This window comes from Oculina patagonica, chromosome 2, assembly GCF_052425735.1.
Source record: "Oculina patagonica isolate OP01 chromosome 2, crgOcupat, whole genome shotgun sequence".
In the NCBI taxonomy this organism is placed as follows: Eukaryota; Metazoa; Cnidaria; class Anthozoa; order Scleractinia; family Oculinidae; genus Oculina; species Oculina patagonica.
The window spans coordinates 7,750,274-7,759,673 of record NC_135759.1 but is presented as its reverse complement, the minus strand read 5'-3'; the positions used below and the strand labels follow the sequence as shown (position 1 = coordinate 7,759,673).

The 9,400-nt window shown below is 37.5% G+C and overlaps 1 pseudogene; it reads right to left on the bottom strand.

The window, feature by feature from the left end:
* Positions 1 to 465: 465 nt before the first annotated feature.
* Positions 466 to 1,468, bottom strand: LOC144637908 (trace amine-associated receptor 7f-like; annotated as a pseudogene).
* Between the last annotated feature and the right edge of the window lie 7,932 nt (positions 1,469 to 9,400).

Genomic DNA, 9,400 nt, shown 5'->3' with positions numbered 1-9,400 from the left:
GTAACCGATCTACATCTATTACACTACTTTCAGATTTAAAAGGGACGGATCATTTTTTTCTTGGAGGGGGGGGGGGGGGTATGAAAAACTTTCCTCTGCAAACTTTTTCTTTAATTTAAGCACGAAATGCAAACAATTTTTTAAATACATTTCGTGTTTGCAGACAATTTATTTTGTCTTTTTAATCCCTACAAACCATTTTTATTAATATTTTTCATACCTCCCTCCAGAAAAAATAATGGTCCGTCTCTTATCATAGATCACTTCCAACGAACTATTCCCTTGGGCTTGCGTTTTACCATATCTAAACAACAATTGTTTTTGCAAACTATTAAGTTATCGTCCATTTAGTTTAGAGCCATTCTAGCACTTAAGTTAAGTAAACTTTTACGGATACGCTATTGGAATTAAGACTAGCAATACATTTGTTTTATTTAAGGCACTCAAAGACCTGAAGAGGAACTACTATTGTAGGTCGCGTTTCTTCTCGAAAAGGAAAACCCTCCAATTAGAAGATCTGACCTGAATCTGGAACAAAGGCTGTTTTTTAACAGTTATCCAACATTCTCTCAGTGCTCGACGATATTTTGGAACTCTCCAAGCGTAGATAAACGGGTCTAATGCGGAACTGATGAATACAAAACGAGACAGAACAACATCAATTTTATGAAAAGTGACGGAATTTTGGCAGGCCTCGCAGAAGTACAGTAAATGTAGCGTGGTGTACTGTGGAATGTACGTGATGAAGAACAACGCCAGAACAGTAATTATAGTCATGGCCATTTTTCGTTCCCGCTCCAATGTATAGCTCATTCTTATGGATGAATCTTTAAAGCTGAGCCGGGCCTCTTGTGTGCGTTTTGAGAGCGCGCGAAATACGTGGATGTACGTGGCTGTGAGTAAAATGGCGGGCAGCGAAACATGTGTGTGAAGATAAATTAACGTGTATGTCTTCTCGGATAAATTCGTGGCCGGAAGAAAAGACATCAGCAGAGCTATAATCCATATAAAGACAATCGCTATCTTGATTCTTCTTGCGGTGATCCGTGTTTTGTAGACCATAGGGTTGTTAATCGCCACGTAACAAGTCAAAGACATTGCGATTATAGTTGCACTGCAAACAAATAGCGTTGTAGAAACAACAATGTAGATAATAGCCTTGAAAAGTCCTATGTAAGGCATGGGTAGCCCAAAGTATCGAAACATATCTCTTAAAGCCACAAGGAACACGACTAAAATTCCCAGCAGAAATTCAGACGCACTCAAATTGGCGATGAGGAAACTTGGCGCCGTGCGAAACGATTGTCTTGGATCCTTGTAAATCGTAAAGAGCAAAATCGCGTTCGATACGACGAGTTACTGCAGACAATGCAAAGCCAGCCACGGCTAGACCAAGCCAGAACTCAGGAACATTTATGATTTGAAGGTAGAAATCGTAGTCTTCGCTCGTTGAGGTTTGTTGTACCATTGCGGGTAACGAAGTCACCATTTTCCAGGAACACAGTTTGAAACAGTGCTCACAAATGGCTCCGTTTTGCTTTAGTTGAAAGCTTTCTATATGCCTTTGTTGCTCTTACGAAATGTTGCTCCAAAGCAAGAGTAAATCTGTTTAACTGTCGACTTGTAGTACGTGCTGTTGCTAACTGTTTAAATATTCACCGTTGCAAAATTCCTTGACACATGCAGTTGAGCCTGGCACCCGACGTGCAAACTGAATCTGATTAACTTGCCTTCTGCCCTTCTTATTGGTTAAAAGGATACTTTTAAATTTAGATAGCTAATGAGAACGTGATGCAGTGAACTTGCCAGAAAACCTGGAAACTCTTAATCGCATCGTGTGGAATTTCATATCAGAAAACAATACAAATTACACAATAACCTAACACCTTCACAACTAAACTTTTGTAAAATGTCACATTTGTATTTTCATTATGAAATAATACTCGTCTTTACGCCTTAAATACTTTTTAAAAAAATGAATAGGAAATTCAGTGTTACAATTTACTTTCATTCACGTAATCGGGGCAAGCAACTCTGTTGGAAAAACACAACTGCTTTCATTGTCACTCGAATTTATTCTGCCAAAGGTAGGGCTCAACTGGAGAAAAAAATAAAAAAGTGGACATTTTAAAGTTCCTTACCTTTAATTACAGTATTTTTTTTTGTGATAAAATATCAAAATTCGAACTGTTTTCCGGGATTTTCCGGGGTTAAAACTTTAAAATTCGACGTTTCCACTTGTTTTACTAGTTTTACTAGTTCCTCAGGTTTTTATAAAATGTTATTGTCAATATGGCGTATCGTTTGACAATAACAATTTACAACAGCCGGCGGAAGACCAATAAAACTAGTCAAAACGTCGAATTTTAAAGTTTTAACCTTGGAAAATCCCGAAAACAGTTAACATCTATTGAAAGACAGCCAAGAACCACAGGTATATCACGTTCTCATCTTATTCGAGTCAATCTGGCACATTTTCATGCTGGAGATTTCTTTGTCGTGTAATAATGAAAATATCACATTTCTTCGTCTGGAAAAGGTAGCTAAGGATTTGAAAGTGTCATAGCAACAGTGCTTTGCAACTAGTGACAGAAACAATCAATTTTGTGGTATGGGCTTAGCCTAAAGTTTTAGGTAGCCATCCGTCTTAGTGGTGTAGCAGCCCTCGTAAGCTTGTAATTCTATTGGCCCTCTAGTGAAGCAGTTGCTATTAAAGGGGGAAAGAAAGAGGGGGAAAAAAAATTTTTAAAAAATGAAAGGAAAAAGAAAAAAGGAAAAAATTTTGGAGAAAAAAAAAAAAAAAAGGGGGGAAGAGAAAAAAAATTTGACACTCCCCCCCCCCCCGGGGGAGAAAAAACACAAAAGCTTTCTCACCCACTCGCTCATTGCCTCGGCCACAATCTTTTCCCGTATCTTATCCACGCCGGACAATGAGCGGCATAATTAATGAGTGAGAATGGTACACTATTGTTTTTGGGGCTTTTTATAGGGGCAGTTATTCATGTGTTTTTTTTTTCTGTTGCTCTCTCGAAGTGTTGCGAGCATTTCATGAGAGACCTTGCGAGACCAGCTACCTGATCTATTGGACTGTCTTGTTTTAGAATAAACATCAATAGATGGGTGTTATTATTAAATAGAATAAAGCTAAGGTGCTAAAAATAAAATTAACATGCACCGCGAAGAGAAATCCGCCGACATGCGAAAGAACTTCGGGTTAAAAACAGTCTGGTTTGGTGTCCATCTTTGATTGGTAACTTAATTTTTTATTTTACTTTAAAATATTTTTTCACTATTTTAATAATACAAATTGACTAACCTATCTCTTCCAGTCTTCCGTTAAACAAATTTTGAAGAAATCATCAAACGAATTCTCAAACGAATTCTCAAACGTTTATGGGACTATCCTCTATCCTCTACAAATTTCCAGAAATCTAAACGGAAGAAAAGTGCTAAAACGAACCAATTAAAAAAGAAATATAATAAGAAACTACATAAGAAACTACTAATAAAATAAGAAACCACATTCGCCCGAAAACCTTCCCGTTCCTCCATTAAAAACAAAGTCGAAGGCCTTCCTCGTCCCCAGGCTTCGTTGCGTTTCGTCGGTTTAGGCGGGAATTAAACAGGGAGCCCTGCTCTTGACGACAGGGTCGAAATCGAGGTGACCTAATGGTTCAATCCTCCCATTTCCGGTTCGGAGGTCAAAAGCCGTTTGCGCTTCAGTGGCCATTAACCACACGGTGTGCGCCTCCTGGGCAAGAAGCTTCAAAGTGCTTTTCTCCACTCAAGTGTGCATATAGGTACCGGCAAAGTGTTTTGAAAGGCGTTAATGCTGCGATGGACGATGGACAAGCAAATCAACAAGATCGACTCGTAAAAATTATCCTCAGTCGCGATTGATAAAAGCCACAGATAAAGGACATAAACACTGACTCAGACGAGCAGCTATGCTTACAAGCCGCTGTATCCTACCTTCAATAGATCAAAACAGATTTTACCGATAATGGTTTTGGAGAAAAGAAATATACACCGTCTGTTATTCACGGTTTGATAACAGTGTTTATTTGCAAATTGCGACTAGTCTATCTACTAAGTAACATATAATGTAAGTGCACCAAAGATAAAGCAAAGCTACGAGGGGGATTTTGAATATATAAATTAAAATGTTACCACATTGACTAAAGCTCGGGCCCTTTCTCGGTCCCGGTGTCGCCCGCCTGCTCCTCCTGTTCGTCCTCCGGAGTCCCTCCGTTCGGCCTCTCTCTGTTTTCGACAGGTCTGCCGGGCCCGATTTCCGGGCTGGCGGGCCCTTGGTCCGATGGTTTATGTTTAGGGATAGCAATGGCTGAAAATGTTTGTTTTTTTCTTCGTTCCAAGATTAGTACTCAATAAATTCGACATTTCCTTTATCGAATTACTAGCTTTATAAGATAATTATTAAAAGCTAATCTCGATTCCCAGCTGTACCGGGGGAAAACACACTTCCTATTTTCGACGGGATACGCAAACGTCAAAAATTAGCAAAGCGCAATTTTAAATTCTTGGGAGTTCTTGAAACGTAACAAATTAATTCGAAACAATTCTCTACCAACTTTCTTATAGTTTGAAACACAAAACACCCAGTCTTAAAAATATTTTAATTCTTATATTAAATTTATTTCCTTGCGAAGTTTCCAGTACAAATCTAAAAAACAGTTTAAAAGTTGTTTACTGTCCTTGTAGTGATATCACTAAGTCCTCATGCGTGAGTTTCAAGCGTTCACACATTCAACCAGCCATAAAATTGAAAGCCACTTTTTCTTTCTTTTGACTCGCTAGCGGCGATCGATTCGATTCACTTGAGTGTGTTGGATTACTCAAACATCGAAAAATCACCCCTGTAACACTTATTACCTCATAATACCGGCATCTGCGGGTAATAACTTGATAACTGACCAATCAGAGCACGTTATTCAGTAAGCCGTGACGGTTTGCTTTGGTTACCTCATCTCCCGGGAACTAAGCGGACATTCCTTTTAGAGTCAGTAATCGAAGTTTGGAGATCGTTCCTTTGCTTGATAAACTCAAACGCAGCTAGAAATACTCATTCTACATCTTGAAGGAAGATATACAGCTGACTGCAAGAAAATCGACTGAAGGAGCGTTGGCCACGAAGATCAGGGGCAAAATTCAAATGCTACTTCAAGCAGAAAGGTTGTTCTTGATTTGTTTAGCTGATATTTTTGCTTTCGTATTGCGATTCACTAGCAACAGAGCTTTAACACGGTAATTTCTAAGCTCGAAATATTACTGCCTTAGATTTATTTTACTGTTAGTTGCGAGAATTTTCGTAATACCTCAACAAAATATTCACTAGTTTTTTGGTTGTTGATATTTTCAGTTCTCATTACTTAACTACGCGAAAACGTATAGATTTTGCTAGGAGAAATTGTCTTTTGGTCAACGTAGGGTCAACCTTTGGCGAGATGTGCGACTTTAGCTTGAATTAACGGAATCATTTTGATCCTTGCAAATATCTGAGCTAGTTTCACTTTAAACTATTAATATCATTGCCTTAAAAGTTATGTTCGTTGTCAAAACAGTATTTGATTTTCTCTATATGATCTTTTTATTAGTGCAATTTGAAGCGATGCTTAACTTGAAGATCAGCTTTCAGGTTTAGTCAACTTTTATCGTTTTCCGTTTTAAGTAACTGGTACCCGTTTTTCCTGGGATTTTCAACTGAGTCTTCGTGAAAACTTGGGCGGCGATTTTAACGGCCAAGGAGGTTTATTAAAATTAAAAAAAGGAATGTCCTCTTTCAAAGTTAAATTTTGTATTATTGAAGACGATAAACTCAATCATTCGGGCTAAAATTTGAGTGCGAATCGTACATGTTGATGTTCTTATTTTACGTTATAAGTTTTAGTACCTGCTACAGGGGTTTGAACTCGGCAGTTACGAACTAATGGAGCATACAGTTTGCCAAAAGAGGAAATGAATCGTTCAATTATTTGATATCGGTTGCTCTTGTACTTCTACTTTGTAAGGAAACGCGTCTCTTAGAAACTAAAACTCGCTGAGATCCAGTTAGTTGAAGGAACTGTCCCAAGCCTTGGCGTTAAGCTTGGAGTGTTTCCGGAATGTTTGTTTTTTTGAATACCCGTTTTTCCAGGGATTTCACGGTATTGTTGTTTTGGAGTGCTTTAGGTCAAATATATTTTCATGTTTAGAACAAAATTAGCATCAGGACTAATAAAACTACTTTAATTTTGCTAATAGACCGTCGAACTACTACAGTCTATTATAAACGGTATTTTTTTTGTCTTGTAACGTTTTACATACAGTGATCGCCTTTCGCGAGATTGGGTACCTGCAAACCATTTTTATCGGTTGTTCGCTTTTGACAAAAGACTGACATTGGCACAGTTTAACAAATAAACAAAACAAGCGGACAAACGAACAAACAAACGAGCAAAATATTCAGTTCAGTCGGCTATCGAGCTCGTATTGTAGGCCAAAATATTATCCCTTGAGCTAAAAGAGTAGTAAATCCGTTGAAACACAAGCAATAATGCTTTCAAAAGAGAAATCACTATTTGAGATGGAAAGGATTCGGGTAAGAGGAAAAATGTGGACACTACAGTTAATTTAGAGGGTTACCGCAGTGTTACCTGAATATCATACGAGGTCTTTTTAGTAAGCTTAAATGACAATTTGTGGTAGAGCATTATTTCGACGGGAGAGAAAAACGTAGTCATGCAAAAAGTTATATATATCTGAGCTAGCTAGTTAAATAAATGTATTTTTAAATAGCTGTTTCACTAGAAATACTTTTATGATTTTCAGAATTCAATTATTATTTTCGACCACAATTTACATTTTCCTGAGGATAATTATATATTTGTCGAACTCTGAACATGTGCGTTTAGTTACTCTCTACAATATTATAAGTTAGTTTTCAGATTAACTGTGGCCGGGCCATTTTCCAGTTAAGAAAAAGGCAAAAGCTTCAAGCACATGTTTATCATTTGCTAGTTGCTTTTGTCCCGTTTCTATACTGGACATGAACAATGCAAAAAAGTTATTTGATAGTTATTTATTATAGTTATTTAATAGTTATTTATTATTTATTGTTCCTTGTATTTGGACGAATACCGAATAATGCCTTTCTAACTTGACTGCAAACTTATTCGCTTAAAAAATTCGGGATGTTGTCTTGAGTTTTTACTTTATGTGGAAGGGTGAAGGCATTGTTTTCAAAATTTTCTTCTCAACAAGAAATTTACGGAAGATAATTAAGTGAAATAAGTTTTGAGATCAAGTGTCCGCCGAAATACCAAAAAATTAAATGGGATAGATTAACTCTACTAAACAAAAACAGAACTAGGCGTAGAAGATTACATGTGGAGAAAAGAACAGTTTACTTTCACAATGTTTTTAGTGCGTGTCTTTTTAGTAAGTTCGGACTCCGAGCAAGATATATTTGTATATACAGACGGCTACTCGATGCCATAAAAATTAAGCAATAAAAGAATATACCTCAAAACGGATCACCTATAAAGACAAAAAGATTAGAAGAGTACCTAAGAAGAGAGTGGCCCTGATAGGCCAGTTGGAGGAGGATGTACGAGTATGTAGTTGTCGGTTTTTTCTGCACTGGCTGTCTCGCTCCTCGGGCCTTTGTTCCTTGGGTCCCGTGCTCCCCCGGCCCGGGGGTGGAGGATGCCATAGAATTTATAGAAGTTAGTCGTCTTCATTTTTGCTTCCTCCAAGACGGACACACTCAGAATCGTCTGGCAGCAGCCCCGGTGGTCTCCCATATGTGCCGCGTGATAGGTTTAAGTTTTGCGGTTATTGTCTCTGCCGCTTTTTGGCGTTTTGTTTACGGTGTAATCCTTAGATAGGGTTCCTTTTAATTGTATCATCATCATCATCATCATCATCATCATCATCATCATCATCATCATCATCATCATCATTTATACCACTTAAAATAATAAAATAAAGGTGGGCGGGAGACCTCAGAAACCAGGCTTATAGAGGAGGCCATCGGTAGCAATATGTAAGTAATTTAGTTGTGGATGTGCGGCTAGGTCAATTAAGACTCATTTCATTAAAAATTCAATATATTTTTCTAAGTAGAAAAATAGTCGAATGATTGATATTGGGAGAGAGTTCAAATTAGGACCCTGGAAATATTGTAAACTGCTTAAGATTAGTACGACAGTGATGCGGTCGATAACACTTGGCTTATCTGTGTCATAACTTGTATTTGACTACTTGTAGGAAACAAACTGAGAAACATCGGAGGCAATTATCAGTTATGGTCAGCTATTAACCAGGTATTAGCTAAATTGTCGTGCGCAAAAGTTAAGCTAAATTTTAAAGATATGTTCTGTTGAAACTGTGTTACTACATGTTTTTTTCTTTTCGTCTTTGTCTTTGGTCAGGGTAACCTTAAATAGGGTCAGGGTTTACAGGGGCGGATCTAGTGGGAGGGTGTTGAGGGTGCGCACCCCCTCCCCTCTGAGATGACCTGCGGCTTTCTAAAACAACTGGTATCTGCAAAAACAAAAACAACAACAACAACAAAACTGTGTTTTGGTGCCCTCTCCTAAGGAATCCTGGTCCGCCCTGTTTTGCACTTGTTTTAAAAATCTTTGCGGTCCACAGCAATCGGAAATCGACAGGTGTGTCCACTCCCCACCCCCTCCCCACAGGGTAGTAACCGAGATGTATAAGTGAATTTGAGAGACAAACACATAATAAGGAGTTCAGAATTTTAATAATTCAGTTAACTATATTATTTCTCATTACTTGCTTTATGTTCCAATCTATAGTTTAAATCATAAATTCTTCTGACCGATTTCAAAGAATTTCTTTTAATGTTACTTCTTATAATGTTACTTCTGTTTATGTTGGGCTTACTATTACTTCTTTGATGTTCCTTTACCATAGAGAATTATTATTTTGGCAATTGTTCTTCTTGTACATCAGAAAAACGACTTTATATCGTGATATAACTCGTTTATTAAAAATAGATTCCTTTCCGTCTCGATCCGGCGTACTAAATAATACTGGGTATTCAATTTTGCCTTTACAATTTTGTCGGCTTTATCTGTTAAGAATTGTATCTTGTCCTTTTAGTAATTAAACATTTTATTGGCATTAGCCTATCCCCTCTGACTTGTGAGTAAAATAAATAGCACCATTTTAAATAAAGTTTATCACGAAGTTTAATAAAAACATGCAATAAAACTTAACTGTTTTGCATTGTCATCATTTATAAGTGCGAGGAAACGAACGTTTCTCTAAGGCTGCCAAAAATTCACTGCTGGTGAATTGTTATTCTATTAGTTATCAATTTTATATCACATTCAAACAACATTGTTCTGTCCAAAGGATGTCCCCCCCCCCC